The 23,795-nt window shown below is 46.3% G+C and overlaps 1 long non-coding RNA gene across 4 annotated transcripts in view; it reads left to right on the forward strand.

Moving 5' to 3' along the window:
• The window catches only part of LOC144322722 (uncharacterized), a 106,352-nt gene that overhangs the window by 34,825 nt on the left and 47,732 nt on the right, over positions 1-23,795 (forward strand). For 2 of the 4 annotated variants that reach the window (XR_013388352.1, XR_013388354.1), the window contains exon 4: positions 23,151-23,320. The exons of the other annotated variants lie outside the window; for them this stretch is intronic. This is a non-coding gene — a long non-coding RNA (uncharacterized LOC144322722). The remainder of the gene's footprint in view (positions 1-23,150; positions 23,321-23,795) is intronic. 4 annotated transcript variants of the gene reach the window in all.

Genomic DNA, 23,795 nt, shown 5'->3' on the forward strand with positions numbered 1-23,795 from the left:
TTCAGGCCTGGAAGGAAAGACAACAGTCCAAGTCCTGGCATGTGGCTGCAGACCTGTGATTTGAAAACTTGCATGCTTGTTAGAATCCCTGAATAGATTTATTTATTTTAACTTTTGAGAGAGAGAGAGAGAGAGAGAGCGAGCATGCAGGGTAGAGGGTGGGGGTGGGGGTGGGGTGGAAGGAGGGGCAGAAGGAAAGGGAGAGGGAGAGAGAATATCTCAAGCAGACTCTGCACTGAGCATGGAGCCCGATGCAGGGCTCAATCCCGTGACCCTGAGATCATGACCTGAGCTGGAATCAAAAGTCAGACGCTCAACCTACTGAGCCACCCAGGCGCCTCTCCCTGGACAGATTTTAAAAACTTCAATGTCCAGTGGCATCTGAGACCAGTGACTTTAGAGTCGTGATGGATGGAGCCTGGGTGGCTGGTGAGGCCTCCTCAGGAAGAAAAGATTTCTGATTGACATGACAAAGCATCCAAAAAAAAAAAAATCCCAAAGATGGCAATAGAGGGGAGAAGAGGGGAGATCGATTTACGGAGCACCTGTTCCTCCACAGTCACGTCTCCTGAGCACTGCTGGGGAAGGTTCTTGGCTTTCAAGGACCCAGGGGTTAGACTGAGAATCCAGAGTAGGCTCGGACAGTCTGGGATAATCTCCCCACTTCATGGTCCTTAACTTAGTCACATCTGCAGAGTCTCTTTTGCCACATAAAGTAACAAATTCGTAGATTCTAGGGACTAGGACACAGACGTCTTTGCTGGGCCGTTATCCTGCTTAAAACCAGTGCTCAGTGAAAGTTAGCTGTGTTCCGGCAGTGACTTGGAGACGCAGACGTTATTATCCTGCCCAGTGTCAGTCACTGCCTTGCTGTGTGACCTCGGGCTGGTTACTCAGCATCTCTGAACGTTAGTTTCCTCCTCCGCATAAGGCGGATAACGGCGCCTGTTTTACAGTGCTGCTTGTGATCACTAAGGGAAAATAAGGCAAAGCGAAAGGCTTACCACGCCGTCAGGCGCATGATAAGCACCCGGGAGACATTACCTAAAATAGCAATGATGACAACAAAATAGCATCGTCACCATCTTAGGTGGCACAGAGGAACAGGCCGCCCGAGACGGCAAGGCCTGCTGCAGACACAGGTGTGGGACCCCAAGCTCTGTGCTTTCCTTAGGCCAGGTGGGGTTCGTGCAGGTGGTGGGGGGGCGGCGCACTCTCCAAGGAGCACAGCTCAGCTCAGCTCAGTGAAAGATCTTTCTCTCCGGCGTGGAGTCTGGCAAAGGGGAGCCCCGGCCCGCCCCCGAGGCTGCTGCCGGGAAGCCCCTCCACAGCCCCTTCTTCTAGCTGCCGGGCCTGTGAGTCCGGCAGGCGAGCAGGGTCAGGGCCCAGGAGGTCATCGGATGCGTTTTGCTGGTTTCCTGGCCTGCTCCCGCCGAGGGGCCGAGGGCGCGGGGTGCGGGGTGCGGGGTGCGGGCAGCTGGGCAGCATCTCCATCTCAGGAGACCACAGCCCCGTGGCCGCATTGTCGGCAGGGGCCAAGGGGACGCTGGCCCTCCCGTCTCACAGATGAGGACACTGAGGCTCAGAGCGGGGCCGGGATGAGCCTGCGGACGGAAGGCGCTGCGGGAGGAGAGTCCCTCCCAGGACCGGCGCGGGCGGGGTGGGGGCCACTGAGAAGCGTCCCTGGTCCCCCGGACAAGGCAGGCCTCCTGTCCGGTGGCCTCGGGGCTCCCTGAACGCTTCCCCTACAGGACTCAATGCAGTTACACACATTTGTACAGTTAGCTTTCTTTTAACTGCGATAAAATACACATAGTATAGAATTTACCGGTAGTGACATTTAGTACATTCACAACGTGGCCCGACCATCACCCAGACCTGCTTCCAGACACCCTTCAGCCCCGCGCACGCCCGCCGCCAGCAGCCAGAGCCTGTTGTCCCGACTCCCAGGCCCTCTGCGCCCGTTGGTCCCATTCCCGTCCCTGTGGATTTGTCTATTCTGGATATTTCAAGTTCGTGGGATGAAGTTAGCATCCAAAACGTCTTCTCCTGTGTCACCCTCTCCCCGCCGGGGTAGGAGCTGTGCCGGCTGGCCCGCTTGCCTTGGCCCAGTCCCTGGCACAGCCCAGCACCTGACGGGACAGGAGGACGTCTTCTCCACCAGGGGTCTGCGCGCCTGCGGGAGGCAAGCTGTGTCCTTGAGCACGGGCCAGCGGGGTGCTGGGGTGCAGTCCCTCCCGGGGCCCCTTGCCGCGTCAAGTGTTGCCTTGAAGACAGTCACCTCATACTTGGAAGCATCAGTTTCCTCCTCCACCCGATGGGGACGATGACGACGTTCGTCTCCCTCGGGTGACGTGACGATGATCGCCACGCTGTCCGCACGAGGGCGCGTGGCCTGGCGCTGATCCTTGAGAACGTTAGCTGTGAGGGTGGTTGTCCCGGGTTTGGCCTCCCCAGGCTCTGGGCTGGACAATAAATAGGAAGAGTTCAAACTTGGTAAATGCGTTTTTTTATTTTTTTATTTTTTTATTTTTTTTAAATTTCTTTTTGGTAAATGCGTTTTAATTGAAATGATGCCTCAAAGGGCCTTAAAAACGAGATGGGTGGACGCGCAGGTCAAAATTGCGGGGAGTTCTGTGGGATGGGGACAAAGAAGGGATCCTCTGCGTTAGCCCTTGCTAAGTGACTCCAGGAGGATGAATTCTGCCCCCACGTCCAAGGCTTGCGGCGACAGAAGGCTGTTTTGCTTGCTCTGTAGGTCCCCGGGGGCCAGCCGTGGCTCTGCTCCACCGGCTTTAGCTTCATCCGGGGCTCCGGGCTGAGGGGGCAGCCCTGTTCTGGGGTGGAGCATCCCTCCAGCCGAGGGAAGAGGCTGCAGGTGGCTCCTCGAACTCCTGCCCCTGTGTTGCTTGTACCATCATTGCTCACGGCCCGAGGCCACGTCATTCATGTGCCCCCCCCCCCGGCTGTCTGGGGTGGGATGGCGGTAGGGACTGGACCGCCCTTCTCTGAGGACCCACTTCAGAGGTCCCAGAGCAATGCGTGGGGCTGGATGTTCCTCTTCCAAGGAGGACAGCCTGTCATTGGAAATAATAACACACTGACCGCCCTCTGTCCTGAGACCTTCAGGTACTTTGGGGACACGGTCTGGTGCGTTCCTTCATCTTGCTCACTTTGAGCCTCTACCTCCGACCCTAGAACTATGCATAACCCTAAGCGGCTTGGTTGGGGAGGGGGTGTCAACTAAGTAGGACAAAAAGTGGTCTGTGAGGGTCTCTGGATGTACAGATTGGGCCCAAGACTAAGAACTGAAACTCCCTCCATGGCAGTGTGATTTCCTGCAGTAGAAAACCGAGAACAACTTAAATATCCAGCAATAGGAGAACGGCCAGTGGACAGGGGTGTCGCTCATGCAATGGCATCTGGTCCACCATCGAAATAAATGAGCTACAGATACATAGAAAACTGCAAAACTCCTCGAGACATGATGGTGAGCTGAGAAGGTGGATGTAGGAGGAACCTGCCGTCTTGGAAGCAGGTAGGCAATTCCTCAAAATGTCGAATGCGGGGTTGCCACTTGACCCAGCAATCTACTGCTGGGCGTATACGCTAGAGACTCAAAACCACTTGTCCACACAAAACCTTGCGTGTGAAGAGTCACAGCAGCCTTAGCTACGCCAGCCGAAAAGGGAAAACCATCAGCATGCCCATCGACAGATGAGTGGACCCGCGAAACGCGGTATGATCCACAAAAGGGGATGTTATTGAGCCGCGGGAAAGAATGAAGCGCTCACATGTGCCACGACATGGATGAGCCTCGAAAACCCCATGCTACGGGGAAGAAGCCAGGCTCAAGATGCCAGAGGTCGTAGGGAGTCTATTTGCAGGTTAATGGCTAGAATACACCCACCTGTGGAAGGACAAGTGACATCGGTGGTGGCCGGGGGCTGGGGCGAGAAGCGAGGGGCTGTATGAAGGGGGCGCGGTTTCCCTTTGTGGGGATGAAATGTCCCGGACCTGAATGGTGGTCATGGTAACCCAACATGTGAATGCGCCCTGGATTTTATGCTCTGCAGGGATTGAAGTGGTAAATTTTTATTATGGCTGCTTCGCCACGGTGGGGAAAAACCAAAACAGGACACACATACGTGTGCGCACGAGGAGCTGCGTGGAGGTGCGTGTCCCCGGGTCAGGACGGCGGTGATTTCAGGGAAGGAGTGAACCGAATGGGGGTGGGTGGGCGGGTGGGACGGGCCGTGAAGGTATTTCAAAGGTATCTGTAATATTTTAGTGCCTGAGAACACCCTGCAGTGTATATGGAAGAATGTCAGCACTTAACAAATCTGGGTTAGCGTGTATTTATTGGCACGGTTCTCTGCCTTTTTCTAAATATTTGAAATCCATCCTAATCAAACGAGAAGAAAGCCCGGTGGCTTTGAAAACTGCTTCTGAGCAGCTCTGAGTGTGAACGTGCCTCCCGGGCGCCTGCCCTCCGAAAGCAGGTGACTTAGGGACCAGGGAACATTAGATTTCATTGTATTTTTGCCTGGCTGTGTCCTGTTATTTTAGATTCTATTGAAAATTAATGATGCGGGGACCTTATTTTTTTCCTGCCTAGACCTGGAACTTTGACTCTGATCAATGAATTCCATCTTCCGGAGGCATAGCGATGGGCTGGGGGTTTTCATCTCAGATAATTGCTTTTTCCCCTTTATTTGGCGGTAGACAGAATTTTCTTTTCAGGCCCAGAGATAAGACAGGAAACTGGTATTCTCAGTTTGGGATTTTTAAAATGAGTTATTCCATTGTCATTAGGGGCGGTTCTCTGATCTATAGAACCTCTCAGAGATGATGGAGTGGGAGAGGGGAGATGCTCGGGTGCTGATTCTAGATGTTGGAGATTATGTCGCCAACAAGCAAATTTGGGGAGTACCACAGGGGGTGGGGCGGGAGATGGTTGAGGGTCGTTTTTCCTCAATAAGGTTTAATACCTTTTTGCCTATCAAGTAAAGTGATTGTCCTGGTTATTTTGGAAGAACAATCATTTAAGCGCAATAATTTAAATCCGATCTCGCCACACTTACATCCAGCAACAAGCACGAGGCCACTGGGGTTGGCACCGTACAAATCCTTCCTAAAGGTCCCTCCAAGGTCATGTTGTCCAACAAACTCATCTCACAGGTGAGGAAACAGAGGCCCAGTTTGGCAACAAGCCTCGCCCCAGCCCCCGAAGTCCCTTCTCCTATTTCAAGGTCAAATTCCCACGTGGTCCTCCCCGCGAATCTACCTCGCTTGCCGAGCTTGACTTCGAATGTCTGTTGTGCTATTTCTATAAGACAAGCTTTTCCCTCCAAGACCATAGGTTCCCCACTGTGATGGTTCTATGGAAAGAACCCCACACACGGAGTCAGAAAACCTGGTTTGAATCCTCGCCCTGCCGGAGAACCCGCGTGATTTCTTTTGCACGAGTGTCAGCTTCCGCCCTGACAAACGGAGCCCAGGATCCCCAAGTCCAAGGGCTGCTGTGACCCGTGAGGAACTCGACGCCAAGGAAGGGGGTGCAGCTGGGGCCCGTGCACGGGAGCTGGGCCTGTGCATGAGGCCAGGTAGCCACGCAGAGGCGGGCCTCATGTGCCGGTGCAGTGCCAACGAGAGCTGGCTTCTCCCAGGCCCTTGCTATGGGCTAAGCACGTGGCTGTGACTGTCACGGCGCGTGGACTTTCTCTTGTAAGCCTCAGACAGCCCTACAACGTAGATGCTGCCATTATCCCATCTCCTGATGGGAAGGGTAGCTAACCAGCCTGCAGAAGGTCACCAGCCTGCCTGACGGGGGGCAGGATCTGCACTCGGGGCCGCTGGCTCCGGGCCTCCCACGCGCGAGCCTGCAGGGCTGGATTCCTCTCTGCTCTTGCGGCCTACGAGGCATTTACGGATTGCGCAGCATCTTCTGCAGATGAGCACCAGCCCCTTCTTGTTTCAATTCTAGGAATCCTTGGAGCATCTTCATGAGTGAAAATATCCCTTCAAAACACAATCTCCAGGGGCAGCCCTGGTGGCGCAGCGGTTAGATGCCGCCTGCAGCCCAGGGTGTCATCCTGGAGACCCGGGATCAAGTCCCACATCGGGCTCCCTGCATGGAGCCTGCTTCCCCCTCTCCCTGTGTCTCTGCCTCTCTCTCTGTGTCTATGAATAAATAAATAAAATCTTTAAAACAAAACATAACAAAACAAAACACAACCTCCAGCCTCTCCTTGTCCCAGGCAAGTGCGAGCGGGCGCCTTGTCTGATTGCCGCCACTTCTCGAACACCTGCTGTGCGGCTGCCAGCCACGGCCCGGCCCGACACTCACAGATGGGCCTGAATTAATTGTCCCGACGACCGTATCACGTTGACACTATTGTCCACATTTTCTAAGATGAGGAAATGAGGTCGCGAGTGAATAAGTATCCAAGAGGCAGCAGAGTTGGGTTTCCAATCCAGGTGTGCCTCACCCCAAAGCCTTTATTCTTTCTGAGAACATCATATTGCCTTCAGAAGGAGGACACGCCCGAGGAACTCCCAACGCGGGGTCGCTTCCTCTCTGACTTGATTGTGCGTGTGCCCCTGGGTTGCTGGAAGGAGGCAGAGCGAGGGCAAACATGCTGAGAACGAGTGTGAAAATCCAACCTAGAAAAAAAAAAAAAAAAAAAAAAGAAAAGAAAATCCAACCTAGAGAATCCGTGGGGGGCGAGGGCAAAAAGAACCTTTTGTGATTTTGACCTGCAACCCCTGACTGCGTCCTGCTCCCTGCTGGGATCTAGCTAAGGGCTGGTGAAGACGGCGGTCTACACCTGCACGGTGTCTTCCGAACGGGACCGAGTAAGGACTCCGAAGCCGGGTGGGCTTGGCTTCACATTCAGACTCTCCCACTTAGCAGCTGTTTGATCTTGGGTGGGTGACTTCCCCTCTCTGAGGCTAGGCTTTTGCATCTGTAAAATGGGGGTAACGTTGCCTTCTTTACCAAGTTCTGGTGGGGACTGAGTTGAGTCGTACAAACCTCTTGGAATAGTGCCACCGTAAACACTCAATACCGACACTCGTATTGTCAAGTAATAATAATAAGGAAATGGAGGAGTGAATCAAGCTGAGCTTCAGAGTCCTGTCAAGGGATGAGAGAAGTACTCAGGCCATTCCTTCTTGGGTGACTAATATGCTGCCCATTTGTGGTGTTTCTGATCCCGGGGTAAAGTCCAATTAATTCCTCTCAGGGACCCTCTAAGGCTGGCAGCACCTGCTGAAAGCTGGTGGTGGTGGTGGTGGGGGGATGATTCACTCCAGGTTCCACCTGCTGTCTCTGGGGACAGAGCCAGGTGGCTTATTTGAGGCTTACCTTGAGCCGAGTCTTCCCCATGGCCTTTGCAGGTTCTAAAACGATTTAGGGGCTAATGCAAAGGCTTGTAGGAATTTCCTTTGGTGTTTACTAAGGGGGCTGATGGGACACCATCAGAACACGGCTCTTACGTAAGCCGTGCTCAGGTTGGCCGCTGTGTTGATGGGAAGACGATTCGCTCTGAAGTCCCCTGGACTGTTGCATCTTCAGCGACAGCCACCCATGGGAGACACTGTGCGGCCTCAAACAACAGACGTCTCCAGTTCATGGAAAAACCAATCATTCTGTCCATCTTTTCTCTTAGAACTATCCAGTCGTGCTCGAGAGTATTTTCTTCCCCGAGAAGTTGCCATGGTTACAGCTAGGTTTGTTTGTATGGGAACGAGAACATTAACAGGGCAGGTTTTAAACGGAAGTGTAACTTTTGGACCACGTAATGGGGATGGGAAATGCTGCAGCCCCTCGGCAGGGACAGGGGGACACTGAGCAGGGAGGGCTTCTGTGCTTCAGGTCGCAGGCGATGCCCTGGGCTCTGGGTGGGCCTCGGGCTCAGGTCCGTTCCTGGTTTGGCCTTGGGCACGTCACTCTCCCTCTTAGGCCATTTGTCATCGTCCCAATCTTAAATGAGGACGTTAGACCAAGTGGTCTCCAAACCTCCTTTCACGTCTGGAATTCCAGAATTTGGAGTGGTCTCCGTGGCTTTCTAGGCCACGTCAGGCCGCCAGGGGGCGCGAGGGCCTGTGTTTTGACCACGCCCCGGAGCTGAGACACCAGCTGAGGATGACCAACAAGAGGAAGGATCTTTGAGGTCCAGCCCTTGCTTTCTGGGGGAAGCAGATGATGAAAGAAGACACTGCTGACCTTGACACGGGGGTGGGGGCTCTACCCTTGGCAAGGGGTCTTCAGATCTATTGTCACTCTGATGTCACATCAGTTTCCTGGGCCAGATGCTATCGTCCCATTTTCCCGGGCCCACGGCACTGTGAGAATTTGCTTTGGACCGTGTGGGCTTCCAGGTGTGGACTCAGACCTCACCTCCTCACTCTGCCTCACTCCCTGGCCGTGTCCCACTGTACTTCAAGAGGCCGCCTCTGTTTCGAAAGGGGGCTCCGTTGCACCCACAAGACAACTCACACCCAGGTTGGTTGGGGCAGCCCTTGAATCCATGGTAGGTAGAGCCAGCAGCAGGTGCTGAGCTGCCGGGGTAGACTAGAACTTCTTTCCAGCGAAGCTCCTCTTTGGGGATTTAGACCAGATCCTGGGGAGAAGGGGGTGGCTGATGGGAGCTGTAACCGTCCGGGCCCTGCAGGTAGCAGAATCTACCCGGGCTCATTGAAGTGGCAAAGGAATTTTTGAAAGGGTATCAGGAAACTCTCGGAATCTCCAGGAGGGCCAGAGAACGAGAATCTGAAATTACGTATCCAGAAAGCATGACCAGTCCCAGTGCGGGGGCTTTTCTAGGAAAACACCACTGCCCCAGCAGCCTGCCCTCCGGGGGCTGGGGGACCCGGTGGCTGCATGGGAACTTCTGGGGACCGAGCCCCTCCTACGTGCTGGGCGTGCACCTGACCTCAGCTCATCCTGTGGGATCCCTACCACTGCCCCTCATTTACAGAGTTTTGCTCGAATAAATCCAGGCTTCTCTGGCCTTAGTGTCTGGGCTCTAACGGTGCACGAAGGTACAGACCTTGGGCTGGACCTGAGGGTTTATGGCTCATTGATCCTCGGAGGGAGATTTCAGGAGAGGAAGGATTTTCTGGGTGTTTCTGCTGTCGTAATGCTTTTGATTTCTAGCAAAAGTGGAAGGAGTGGAACAAAAAGGAATGTTAAATTCTCATTTGCTGTTTATTTTCTTGTGCCTCGGGTCCCCCTGGCAGTAGAAATAGCCCTAAAGGAAGGAAGTACCTCCCACCTGACCCTCTGGGGTGTTATTTGGATTTGGCTCTCTTTGGATAAGGAGTCCTTACATTTGGAAAAGACCGTGACATAGAGTCATGCAATCCTGTTAGTTTATAAGCCGAGGAACTGAGGCCAGAAATTACTTGCCCAAAGTCATATAATGAGAGAGTGGCTTTCATGCGTTGAACAGTTACGTAGCGCGCGCCTGCACTGTGCTGGGCGCTGCACACTCTGAGACAGACGACTTCACTGGGGCCACGGAGCTTTCGGTGAAGGAGGCGAGCTCCACACACAGCCCCGCCTCTAGTTCTCCAACCATTATTCCACCTGGAGCAGAAGCACCCTTGGCTCTTTTTCTTAATTTTTTAAAAATTGTAAAAATACGGACTAACCAATGGCATATAAACAGGAAAAAAAAAAAAAACCCATGACATTTTTAGTACCAACTGTGCAGATGAGCCTTCTTTTTCCTCTCTAGCACGTTGCAAGAAAGCAGTTTTCCCAAAGGCGGGGAGGTGTATGGAATTCTGAAGTCTCCCACACTATTGATGTGAGTGTAAATTAGCCTTTGTGGAGGAAAAAAATTTCAATGTGTGTGAAACGTTCTTCACCCAGAGTTAACTTCCTAGACCGGCTCATAGGAAAACAGCTACCAACGTGCCTGGCGATACGTCTACTAAGGATCCCTAGGTCAGGTACAGTCAGTAGCAAAATCTGGAGAAACCCTAAATGTTCAGCAGTTGATCGCTTATAGGAAGCATGCTGTAGCCACTCTCCCAGTCAGGATCAGATTTGGCTGAGTGTAACAGAAAACCCCAAATAACAGTGACTTACACATGTATGGATTTATTTTCCTCCACCTGAAAGAATCCTGGAGGTAGCGTTTGGGGGTTGGTGTAGAGTGGTGACACAGTCACCTGGAACCCATGTTCTTTCTCTCTTTTGGTACCACTAGACTTATTGCATGGTCAAAGGGGGCTGCTGGAGCTCCAGCCAGGTGTTCACACTCCATGCGGAAGGGAGGATTGGCAAAAGTGAGCGTGTCCTTAGCGCTTAGTCCCTTGGCCGAATGTATCTTCGAAGAGAACCTGAGGGTGGGTGTTCAGCTGGGCACATTGCCTGCCGTTCTGGCTTAAGGAGTAAAAGAAAGAAGAAAACAGGGCAGCCCAGGTGGCTCAGCAGTTTAGCGCTGCTTTCAGCCCAGGGTGTGATCTTGGGGTCCCGGGATCGAGTCCTGCGTCGGGCTCCCTGCATAGAGCCTGCTTCTCCCTCTGCCTGTGTCTCTGCCCCCCTCTCTCTGTGTCTCTCATGAATAAATAAATAAAATCTTAAAAAAAAAAAGAAATAAGAAAACATGTGGATTGGGCAGGCCTGGGATCTTCAAACATTTTTGCTCACACATCCCAGAATTTTGTAGAACTTATTGACCACTGTGTACAGTTTTAGATTGTCCCTGAATTTTTTTTTTAAATCATAGGTGTATATGGATGTGAAGGAGACAATTTCTGGCCCATTTTTATATTAACACAAAACAAAAAGGTATTGTGTCATCTTAAAAAAATATATCCAGTGGAACGCAAATACCACTGTGGTACGATAGCCACCCTCCTCCATCTAAAAGATGAACAGGCAAGGTCTTAACCAATTGGAAATTTTCTATTTTTTCTTTTTTTCTCATTCTACTCCCTCTACAGATAGTTTTCTAACAAATGTTTTTCTGCTTGAATTTCTTTTATTGATCCCTTTGTCATACCTCTCGTCCACAACAGTAGGTATAGAAGGAGAAATTTTACTTTTAATTTCACATGGCTATAAGACTACTAAAATTCTTCTTTGAGTTAACATTACAGTTGTAGATACCATACAATTGATAAAAATAATATAAACATAGCATACTTTAGGCAATATAAAACACAACGAAGCTCTTTGATTGATTTTTTTTTAGATTTTTTATTTATTAATACATGAAAGACACAGAGAGAGAGCCAGAGATACAAGCAGAGACAGAAGCAGGCTCCATGCAGGTAGCCCGATGCAGGATTAGATCCTGGGATCGTGGGATCACTCCCTGGGTCAAAGGCAGGCATTTAACTGCTGAGCCACCAGGGCATCCCTGATTGATTGATTGATTGATTGATTGATTGATTTGAAGCACCACATACATGGTAATATTGGTTTCAGAGTAATGAGGCTTTTATTTTTATTTATTTTTTTTTTTGTAATGAGGCTTTTAAAAAACGAATTTACATGTCTTTGGATGCTATTGGTGGTAGGAAGAGTAGGGATAGCCCTCAGTTATATTTCTGATTTTTTCCCCCACAGACTCAAGCATTGTAAACCTTGTTCCATAAATAAATAAGCAGAGATGGAAGGAATTATTCTAGAGCAGTAATGCCACCCACATTCCCTGAACCCTTCTGAGGTGCACATCAAAAAACCACATAGTGGCATATCATCAGCCATTATTTTTAATCATTGACCAGCTGACAGCTCGCTCCTTCAATTTTGTTGAAAACAAGACTTAGAAGTCACCTGACCTGCAAAGAGATTTCTCATTCGGTCATTGAGTTCATTGATGAACCCAGTGTCGACACCAACACTTTAAATTGTCGCTTTTCACAACCTGCATCATTAGCAGCAGCAGCAGCATCAAAGATAATATTCAGGATGGGTGAAAAGTGTGGCTTTCTGTTGTACAGTGTGAAAAAAAAAATAGACTTTGAAAGGAAAGTGGGAACCAAAACCTCACCTTGGGTAAAGGTGCATTCTCAGGCAAGTCGGTTTTAGGAAAGTTTCCAAATGGACATGGATGATCATTGATTTCCAAAGACTGTCCCTGCCCAAGTACCCCTTGGGATGATCCCTAGAAGGTAACTAGCAGTTTTGGCCACATCTAACCAGGTTATAAAATACCATTGCGCTCACAAAGCCATTGCATTCCGGTAGGCGCTCTGCTATTGAAGGGTAAGTTACGAGATCCATCATTAATTTAGAAAATGCCTACAAATCAATATGAGCAGAATGATCCTATTTTTGTTATATATGTGTAAGTTCAAAAACAATGACTTTATCTAGGCAAAGGAATTAGACAAAATTTTAATTTTTCTTGTACTCCAAATGTCTGAGGCTTAAAAAACATCTTCCCCGCTCTCTATTTTTCCTCCTCCTTTCCACACTTGAATATGTATTTTACATTGGTTTTATATTTTTTTAAATTTCAAATTACTTTTTTATAATTTTGCATTAATTGATAATATTTATTTATTTAAATGTTCTATTTATTTATTTATGAGAGACACAGAGAGAGAGGCAGAGACACAGGCAGAGGGAGAAGCAGGTTCCATGCAAGGAGCCCGACATGAGACTCGATCCCGGGACCCCAAGATCACGCCCTCGGCTGAAGGCAGACGCTTAACTGCTGAGCCACCCAGGCGTCCCTATAATATATATTTAATCTCCATACTTAATCCAGATCTGAAAGGTACCATTCAAACAACTTTGACGAATGCACAAGACACCAAACATTTCCATCAACTCAGAAAATTCCCTCATGGCCCTCCCAATCAATCCTCCACTTATTGGGATTCCCCAAATAAGCACCGATTTGACATTTTTTGCCTATCCTACAATGCCAGGTAATGGAATCATACAGTGTGCACACCTTCGTGTTTGACTTCTTTCACTTAATACAATAACCTTAAGATTATTTTACAATCGCGCTGTAGCGTTTACTAGTAGTCTGTTCCTTTATATTGTTGCTTAGTATTCCATTGTATGAAGATACTACAGTTCATTCCTTCCCCTGTTCATGGACACCATTTCTTTAAAAATATTCATTTTAGAGTAGCTTTGGATTTACAGAAAAGTTGCAAAGATAATACAGTTCCCCCTATGTTAACAATTGGTCCCAACTCATGAAGCCATACTGATACAATATTAAGTGAAGCCCACAATGTATATAAATTCCGCAGTTTTCCCCTCATGTATTTTTGTTGTTGTTGTTCCAGAATTCTATTCAGGATACCACATGACGTGCAGTGGGGTTTTGGTTCTTTCTCGCTCTCTTTTTTAAAGGCTCCTCTGAGCTGCGACAGTTTCTCAGACTTTCCTGATTTTTGATGACTTAGAGAGTTTTGAGGCCAGGTATTCTATAGACTGCCCTTCATTTGGGATTTGTCTGATGTTTTTCTCATGATTAGGCTGGAGTTTTGGGTTTTGGAAAGGACGACCACAGAGGCGGAGTGCCATTTTCGCCACCTAATAAGGATATATGCTATCACGCACCTGCTATCAAACATATACGCTGTCCACACGACTTACACTGATGATGTTGAGCTTGATTCCCTGGCTGAGGTATTGCTTGTCAGATTTCTCTCCTCTAAAGTTATCCTCCCCTCTTCCTTTTCCATACTCTGCTTTCTGGAAGGAAGTCATTTTGCTCAGCCCACGTTTAAAGACTTAATCGAGTGATGCTCCACTTCCTTGAGATCAGACTACACAAATTGTCTGGAACTCTTTGTCATAGAAGATTTATCTATTCTTGCACTTTTGTTTATTTACTCATTCATTTATTTATATCAGTAAGGACTCATGAGCACTTATTTATACTTTGGGGTAAAAGTCCAACACTAGCTATTTATTTTGTTGCTCAAAATTGTCCTGACTTTGGACATTGGGAGGTCCTTTTAGTTGACTCCTATGTCCCTTGGGTGTGCTTCCAACCTTTTGTTTTTTTGAGCATTTTCTTACTTTCTGGCAGGTAAACCTGTTCCAGGTTTATCTTTTATATTTTCTATCCCAGCCTTAAAATCAGCCATTTCTCCAAGCAGTCCTGTTATTTAAATTTTCATTTCATTCATTCATTCTTTATTTCTTTCTTTATTTATTACTGGAGAATGGAATTACAAACTAATATCTGGGTGCTGGGTCATGCCCTTCTTTTTTATACAAAACTTTTTACCATTTACAGCTCAACCCTAAAAGGCCTTTTTTGAGAACCCAGTTTCAAATAGTACCCTATCCCCAACTAATCAGTGCCTATGACATAGTCTTTAAAATATTTTTATAGGACTTATTATGACTTAATATATCAATTCTTGAAATCAATCTAGGCACTGTGTTCTGCAACTTGCTTTTCCCAATCCCACAATATATTATGGATATCTTTCCAGATCAATATACCTGATTCTATCATATTTTTAAAAATAACTATTTGGTATTCTTTCTCTCTGTTCCTTTTGCACACACATGTGATAATTTTTGCATGGATGGCACTTTAGAGAATTTCAAATTTTCTATTACAAGCAGTGCTATGAAGAATGTGTATGCCATTGTGAATTCTTGAGTGTTTAACAGCAGCTAATATTTTTAGAAGAAATTATGAAGGGCTTTTACATGGAACCCTCATATTTATGGGATAGCTGCTACCATCATTCTCACGTTACAGATGAGAAAGGCTAATAAGCTAGTCTGGACAATTTCCTCCATATCAGACACTTGGTAGGTGGCAGTCTGGATTTGATTCTCAGATATGTCTGACTCCAGAACCAAAGAGCTTAAATATTATGCAATTATTGTATTTAAAGAGAATTTAAGGATCTAATGGGATGCACATTATATGTATGTGTATATACACATACATACATACATACATATATACGTATTACTTTATGGCAGGTATATATATACACACACAAACTGCCTTTCCAAAAGCTGTGTGTGATTTTTCAATCTCTAATTCTGCTCCAGAACTTGAAAAAAAAAAGAATTCCTGCTTTTGAGAAGTGTTAGAAGGTTAATCCTCTAATAAAAATATTTCCCAAAGGAACGTATGTTTCTTTACTTTGATTTCCAGGACTGTCCCATGTTGACCTGATAGTAGCCATTGGTACTACTTACCAAATATTTCCAGATGTCTGTTTTCTGGGTATATGGTGGAATTGTACTTGAGTTTAAGTGTGATGATATTTTATTTTTTTTAAAATAAATTTATTTTTTATTGGTGTTCAATTTGCCAACATATAGAATATCACCCAGTGCTCATCCCGTCAAGTGCCCACCTCAGTGCCCGTCACCCAGTTTTCTTGACCAAAGAAATGTGACCAGAAGTGATGTGTGTCAAACTTCTGGGGCCCTTCACTGGACATGTAGTGTGAGCCACAAATAAACTCTACTTGGAATTAGCCACTGAGATTCTGATTCTGTTTGTTAATGCAATGTGACCTAATTTATCCTGACCATTACAGCTCAGTGAACGCTTCCAATTCTCGCTCCTGTAAATCTCCAGCGTAGGACACTTATTCCATTGGCATTCCTCGAGAATACTTCTTCTTTTCTCTGACTCTTTTCATTGCTACCTTCCTTTCTGGCTTTTTAGTCTTCTTCCTTAGACAATATGTGTCTTTGGAATAAGGTTAAACCTAAATTCAAATCTCTTCTCTGCCACTAGTCAGTTGGTGGACTTTGTGCAGGTGGTTTGATGTCTTTGAGGCCTACTGTACTCATTAACGAATGTTAGCTGCAGAAATGGATAAATCCCTGAACTTTGGTGGCTTATCGCAATAGAGCCTTTTTTCTTGGTCTCTTGAAGTCCAATGAGGAGGCACTCTGCTCCATCTGACAATTCAAGGAATTAGGCCAAAAGAGTCTCAGTCATCTTTGTCATGTGACTTGCAGGATTCTCCTGGATGTGACGGAGAAGAGGGAAGACGAAAGCTCACACAGAGCTTTTACAGGCCAGGTCTGGAAGTGACATATGTAACTTCTATTGGTCATGACTCATACCCACGGTGATACCTACAAGGGAGTTTGAGGAATGGAGTCTATGTGTATGAACAGGAAGAAGAGAAGTGAGCTTATTCAGGGTTTACTTGTCTTTGCTACATTGAGTTTCATCTCTCACTGTACAGAAAACATGAAAAATTATTTCTACTTCATGGCTTGTTTTGAGGATAGAAGGAGTCAGCATATGGAAAGCACTAATATGGTACCTGGCATCTAGAAGGTGCTCACAAGTGTTGTTTCCCCATATTGTGAATCTTTGACTTTAGTTTGGGTCTTATACACCAAATTTCATTGGCTCATAATGAGTCTTCAGGCCTGAGCTTCCCATGGGGCCAGATATGATGACTGGCACAGAGATGGTGTCTGGTACAAATCCTGATGGCTGACTGTTAAAAGTTGCTGGGAGGGGAGAAGGTTGAGGTCTGCATGCTCCAACATCCAGAAGTTACAGATGTCAGATAGCAGGGGTTGAACTAGGCTCATCTCTGAGCAGAGAGAAGTGGCTTATAATTGTGGTGGCACAATACTTCCTTTTTGCAGGATTGCTTGAAGACTTGAGGGGAGTGGACCCTGCAGGAGCACCAATACCACAGTAACCAAGGAGCCATGCGTGTGTGAAGTGTGCCTAGGGAATAGGTGGAGACAACTCTCCCAGAAGAGGAAATGCTACCTTTTGCCTGATGTTATCTCCCTTCATAGAAGGACCATTTAAACCATGTGTGAACCATGTGTGGCAAATTGTGCCATTGAGATAAAGAAACCCAGGACCCCAGCCTGTGTGGTGGGGAATTTGAAATAGACAGAAATGACTAAGAGTGATATCTCCTGGATTTTCTGTCTTTTTTCCTTTAAACATGAAGAATGAGCTTCTAGGCTGTATTAATGATGGTCAGCCCCAAGTTGGTCTTGGGGATTTGGCCTGTTGGGGTTCCCTTGTTCCTTGGGGCCCCTGGTGTCAAGAGGACTTCTGCCCCAGCTCCTCTTCTTCCTGGTTTTATGACCTTTCACCTCCCAGATGGTTAGTATCTCTGTTTATGAGGTGGAAAGGGTGTTATCGATCCTATAAAGTTGTTGAATGGGGTATGCAAACCACGTCAACTATTAAATACATCACCTTCCTATCCTCTGAGTCAAATCTGTTTTCCCCTGGGGTCATCCACCTGTGAGAGTAGCACTATCATGTACTCAGTGACTCATGCCAGAAACACGGGCATCATACTTGCTTCTTTCTCTTTCAACCACTACATTCTATCTGATTAGTTGTTGGGGGCTGCTGGATATGCCTCCATATCTCTGGTCTTCACTCCTCTCTCCATCTCTCTGACAATGCTTTAGTCCAGGCCACTGTCACCTCTTCCCTGGATGATAGAAATAGCAGCCCAATAAATCTTCTTGATTCTAATCTTGCCCCTGACCAGTTTTTTTCTCTTGAGTGTAACCAGAAAGCATGGGGCCTGCTTAAGATTCACTTTCCTCTATCTGCCCCTCCTCATTCATGCTCTCTTGCTCTCTCTCTTTCTTAAAAAAAAAAAAAAAAAAAAAAAAAGCGGGACACCTGGGTGGCTCAGTGGTTGAGTGTCTGCCTTTGGCCCAGGGTTTGATCTTGGGGTCTTGGGATCAAGTCTCACATTGGGTTCTCTGCACGGAGCCTACTTCTCCCTCTGCCTGTGTCTCTGCCTCTCTCCTTCTGTGTCTCTCATGAATAAATAAATAAAATCTTAAAAAAAAAAAAGCCAGGATAAGGAGAAGTGTGGAGGCGGAGAGCACTGTTTTCATGGACTCTCCTCCTTCCTCTTCCCCTCCTCATGGAGGGGCACTTAACTTGCCTCTCTCCTTCCTTAAAACTGAGAAAGCCTGACATTTGTTCCCTCACCTTCCCTACAAAGCTGGAGAGGGCTGATCATTTCATTTCTGAAATCTTTTGAACATCTGGACCTTTATAGAACCTGATTTTCTATGGCTGATGGTGCTGGTTGTGGAGAAGGGGTAGGTGAGAGATAGTGGGTCTGAGAAAAGCATGAGGGAGGTGTATTGCCACTGAAATGATAGAGGAGTCTTCCTTGGGTGAAATGGACCCCAAGGAGGTGCCTCAGGTTTAAATCTTCTTGCTGATTCTTTGAAAGGACCACTGATGGGAGAAGAGGCCTCTACAGACAGAGGGTGAAGGACAGGCTGCCTAGGGGTGGGGGAGTTGGGAGAAGAGGAAGATGTCAAACCTTACCCAGGTTCCCACACCAGGGGGCTGGGTAGAGGGAAGTCCCTAGAGAGCCTTCTAAAGAACCACAAGTGCCTCTATGAAACAGCCTGCATTTGAATACTGGCCCCCAGAGAGAAATAGCCAGTCCTTCAACAGATAGACTGAGAAGCAGAGACACCTGACAAGAAGGGGACTCACCTTCACCCTGAAAGATCCCTGTGTGTTTGCTTACACAAGGGAATGAGTGTCATGAGCAACAAAAAAAGTAGACTGTCCCCCTGCCCGTAGTTGGACGAGGACATCATCACCTTCCTTCTCCCTCCTTCCCGCCCCAACAGTGGAGGCAGACAGGCAAGGAAGATGGAAGGACTGAGCGTGCACCAGATCCAACTCCTTCTGCCCCCAGCTGCTGGAACTGCAAGCATGACTGGGTTGGAGGGCAAGGGAGGAGGAGACTTCAGTGAGACAGGAATTAAAAAATAAATGGACCAAGCTATATAATAATAGAAACAAGATTGTTTTTTTTTTAATTTATTTATTTATTTATGATAGTCACAGAGAGAGAGAGAGAGAGAGAGAGAGGCAGAGACATAGGCAGAGGGAGAAGCAGGCTCCATGCACCGGGAGCCCGACGTGGGATTCGATCCCGGGTCTCCAGGATCGCGCCCTGGGCCAAAGGCAGGCGCTAAACCGCTGCGCCACCCAGGGATCCCACAAGATTGTTTTTAATATTTAAGGTGACTGAACAGAAGTAGCGTTGGACTGAACCATATTTAAGGAAGTCCATTACCCAACAGCAAGGGAAAGGTGGACAGAGTATAAAAAAGAGCAAGAATTTGAAAAGCTGCCATTTGCTGTTCACATATCAACAAATTGAGTATCTTAATTTTTCCAATAGCTCTGCAGAATAGTTATTAACTTCATTTCCAGATGAAGAGCTTGAGAATCATCGGAGAGACCTGCAGAAAGATGGCCCAGCCAGAAGGTGGATAATCATATTGCAGTGTGACAGGAGCATAGACTTGAGAAAGGCACAGAAATCGTATGTGGGAGGGTGTGGTTTTTCCCACCTTGGAGAAAGTTGAGTTTGCAGAAGTTCTGCTGGAGGAATTCAGAACTGAGCTGGGTTTTAAATGACAAATAGGATTTTCCTACCAATGGAGTGCAGGAGTAAGGAACCCCAGAGAGGGGGAAGGGGCCTGGCAAAGCCTGATGATAAGAAAGAACAATCTGTGTTTGTAGAACAATGGTACCCTGTATCCACCAGGGAATTTTGATGAAGAATGCTGCATTTTCCTCCTGAAAGGGATGTTCCAATGTGTACTTTTTCTGGCAATATCTGGTGGTGCCATTTTCCTTGAAACTTGCCTATCTCAAGTGATGACTTAAAAACAATTGCCCGTTAGCTTTTCAGAAAATGCCATCTTAACATTTTATTTTGCATTTTTTTTATTGCCAGCAAAGCTTTAATGTTTTATTATCTATTTATCGGCTGTTTGGTTTTTCCTTTTGAGTGTATGCTCTTTGCCCATTTCTATTGAGATGCTTTTTTTCTTGATTTGTAAGAATTCATTAGTGATTTTATTAATATTCCATAGTTCTTGGTTGATTTTTAATTTTTATTATTATTTTTTTAGTTTTGGTGATTTTAAAAATCTTACTTTTTGATTTATAGAAATTTTAATGTTCATCTAGTCCAAATGTCTTTTATTTCTTGGCTTCTACTGTCAGAGTTCTTAGGAAGACCTCCACCTTTTTATGCATAACTATTTTATCATTATTTTCTTGTACTCTTACTGTTTGGTTTTTAAAAAAATATTTATTTGAGAGAGAGAGAGAGAGAGAGCGAGAGAGCACATGAGCGGTGGGGGAGGAGCAAAGGGAGAGGAAGAAGCAGACTCACTGCTGAGCAAGGAGCCAGACTTGGGGCTCCATCCCAGGACCCTGAGATCATCACCTGAGCCAAAGGCAGATGCTTAACTGATTCAGCCACCCAGGCACCCTTGATTCTTTATTCCTATCTAATTTCATATTTCTCAGTTTTGATAGCTTGTAAATTGAGAGTTAAGTTTGGGGGAATTAGTAGTAGGATCAGAATAAGGACCTTGTTTTGTTTTGTTTTAGCTCAGCTCATGAGTTTGTGTGCAGGCAATTATGGATTGTCTGAGGTTTTTTGCTCCCCTTCCCCACCTCAAATTCCCCTCTCAACTTATTTCCATCAGGATATGTCCTATGGAAGATAAAACATAGCGACATATTCTTTGCTAATCTCTTATTGAAAGGTGAAATCTAGAAACAGACCCATAAAATGGAGAACAAACTGGTGGTTGTCAGAGGGAGGGGTTGAGGGGGATGGGCTAATGAGGGAAGGGGGATGGGAGTACAGGCTTTCAGCTATGGAATGAATAAGTCATGGGGTAAAAGGTACAGCATAGGGAAGATAGTCAATGGTATTATAATAGTGTTGTAGGGAGACAGGTGGACTTGTCAAATTGCTGTGTTGTATACTTGAAAGTGATGTAACATTGTGTGTCAACTCTACTTTAATGAAAAAGAAAAAGAAAAGTCTGTTTCCCCTCCCCTTGATTCTGGGCTTACTTTGATCAATAGAACATGATAGAAGCAGTGCTCCATGACTTCTGAAACTAGCTCATAAAATCCCTGCAGCTTCTGCCTCGGTGGATCTCGTGGACTGATCCCGCTTGGGACACTCTTTCTCAGAAACCTAAGCCGCCTGTAGCTTCTCTGGTCCACAGCCCAAGTGGAGCTCCCAGCCAACAGCCAGGATCAAATTCTAGCTACTGAGCATTCAGAGTGAGATGTTCTAGCCCAGTTGATTCCAGTTGACTGTAACCAACCCAGCTCACCCTTGACATCACATGCAGAGAAACTGTCCATCAACCCACAGAATAGTGAGATATTATAACTTGTTCTTTTAAAGCATTAAGTACTTGGCAACTTGTTGCTCAATGAGAGGTCACTGACACAGATGCTCCCCACCATACTGAAACACTGCTTATCAAGTGTACCAATGGTCTTAATGTTGTCAAATCCAGTGGTAACTTAGGTCTTACCTTGTGTGGTCTCCAGCATCATTGCTTCTTGAAAAATTCTTTTCTCTCAGCTTCTATGACCTCCCACTCCCCTGGATTTTCTTTTACTGCACTGGCTGACACTTCTCAGTTTCCTTTGCTTTATTTTTTTTTTTCAACCTCTAAATCTTGAGATATCTCAGGATGGTCTTGGCTCTTTCTTCATCTATATTGATGCAGTTTTTCTAGGTGACTTCCCTCAACCCATGACTTTAAAAATATCTGTGTAGTCAACTATACTTCAATAAGAAAAAAAATTCTCTGTGTTGATGATACCCAAATATATTGGCTAGTGTTGACTACCCCTGGGACTGTAGATTTTTATTGCTTATTACTTGTCTGACATGTTCAAAGGCATCACAAAACTTACATAGTGAAAGTATAAGTCTAGATTCCTCCCACACCCAAGGCCATTCCTTCATCCATTGACTTCACTTAAGTAAATGGTAGCAACACTCTCCCAGATGCTCAAACCTAGACAACTAGGTGTTACCATGATTACTCTCTTCCCCTCATTCCAGTATTAAATCATGTGGAATCTATTTGAAAAACATAATTCAAAATAATTCACTTTTTTTTTAAATCTGCATCTATAGACTATAGCCGCATTTTGTTGCCTTGGACATCCAAATGATCCTCTAATTGGTGTTTTTCTTTCCACACTTGCATATTTGTTCTCTAAACTGAGGGCAGATTGTCCTTTGAAAATATACTTGGATTATGTCAATACCTTGCTTACTTTTTTTTTAATTAAAGATTTTTATTTATTTATTTGAAAGAGAGGGAGAGAGAGAGTGGGCATGAGCAGGGGGAAAGAGCAGAAAGAGGGGGAGAAGTAGACTCCTCACTGAGCAGGGAGCCCAATGTGGGGCTCCCCATGACCCTGAGATCATGACCTGAGCCAGAGGCAGACACTTAATCAACTGAGCCACCCAGGTGCCCCACTATCTTGCTTACTACTTATAATGGCTTCAGATTGACTATAGTTTAAAGCTCTACTCTTTCTCCTCATACAGAGCCCTACATGGTCAGGCTCCTATTTTCTTCTCTGATCTCATCTCTTAATGCATTGTTTCCCTCCCCACCCCCCTCCTGAGACCACAGTGGCTTTCTGTTGGTTCCTTGAATACTTCAAGCTTTAAAGCCTTTGCACTAGTTATTCTCTGTACCTAGAATTGCCCCTCTTTTGACCAACTGCAATTGGTTCCTTTCTGCCCACCCAACCACTCCTGATTCCATCACCATATTTTAGTTCTCTAGGTAGTGATTGGCTTGTTACTAGTTTTCCCCATTAGAATATTATTTTCATGAGACCACAGATCTTGTCTGTCCTGCTCACAATGGTATCTCTGGCAATAATGTCTGGACATTATTATGTTATTATTTGATATCCTAATAATGTCTGCTGTGTAGACACTCAACAAATATTAATTGAAATGAATAGTCTTAATCCTTTTTCATTTCCTCATTTTTTTCCTGCTCCCTTTGAGCCAGAAATAAGTAAAATGCCATTGTAAGTGAGAAATGCCAGCTAAGCCACCAGGGCAGGAAGCACACTAGATGAAAGGAATCTCTTCTATGCATCATTTTGCCTGATGCTTGTAACTCTCAGAATAAAGCCCAGCTCAGGAAGTGCACACCAGCTACCCCAGCTGCCTTGGTCTGATGGGGCATTCTTACTCTGTGCCAATCTCTCTCTCCAGTGAAGTCATCCTCCTCCCTAAATATCAACTCCTTCTTAGTTCTTGTATTTTTCATAGGAAATGTGTTGGTCCTGCCATCAAAATGCCTGTTCTTTTTGTCTCAATAGATCCGTCAAGATCCATCTTCAGCCCTATTGCAACAGGTTGACACATCTTAATTGAGCTCTGACGACAAGTTGGGCCTGTTCAGTCCTGTGATCTCTCGCAGCCCTTTCCATGGCAAGCGCCACACCTTATATGCATTTTACAGAGAGCTCTGGACTCAGTCTCTAGACAGGTAAAGAGAATCAGGGGAGGCTGCATGGGGAAGGACAAGGCTTTTGGAATTTCTCCCACATAACTTCATCAGAGCAGTGCTGCTTTATCTGCTTTCACCTGGTGGAACTCCATCCTAACCAGGGTGATATTTTAAAGGCAGCCCATGAAAATTCCTTTGAAAGACACAGCTTGAGAGGCTCTAGAGGGGCTTTGGGAGGCAGGACTCTCAACATACACATCACAGCCAGTTTTATCTCTAAGTGGAGCTGCTGTACCCTCAGCTGAGCAATATTGTCCTTGAATTGCTGGGCATGTTGTGTGGATAGCGGCTATTCATACCCTGAAATGATGAGGCCACCTTCAGCTCACATTCTTAAATGACATGTGGCCTGAGATACCTGTTCTCCTAGTGGAATGACCAGCAGAACCCCACTCATTTAACTTGCTGACCTGTGTTCACATATATAGTAACTGGAGTAGCTTAGTGTCTTGCC

The sequence above is a fragment of the Canis aureus genome, chromosome 10 (genome assembly GCF_053574225.1).
Source record: "Canis aureus isolate CA01 chromosome 10, VMU_Caureus_v.1.0, whole genome shotgun sequence".
Lineage (NCBI taxonomy): Eukaryota > Metazoa > Chordata > Mammalia > Carnivora > Canidae > Canis > Canis aureus.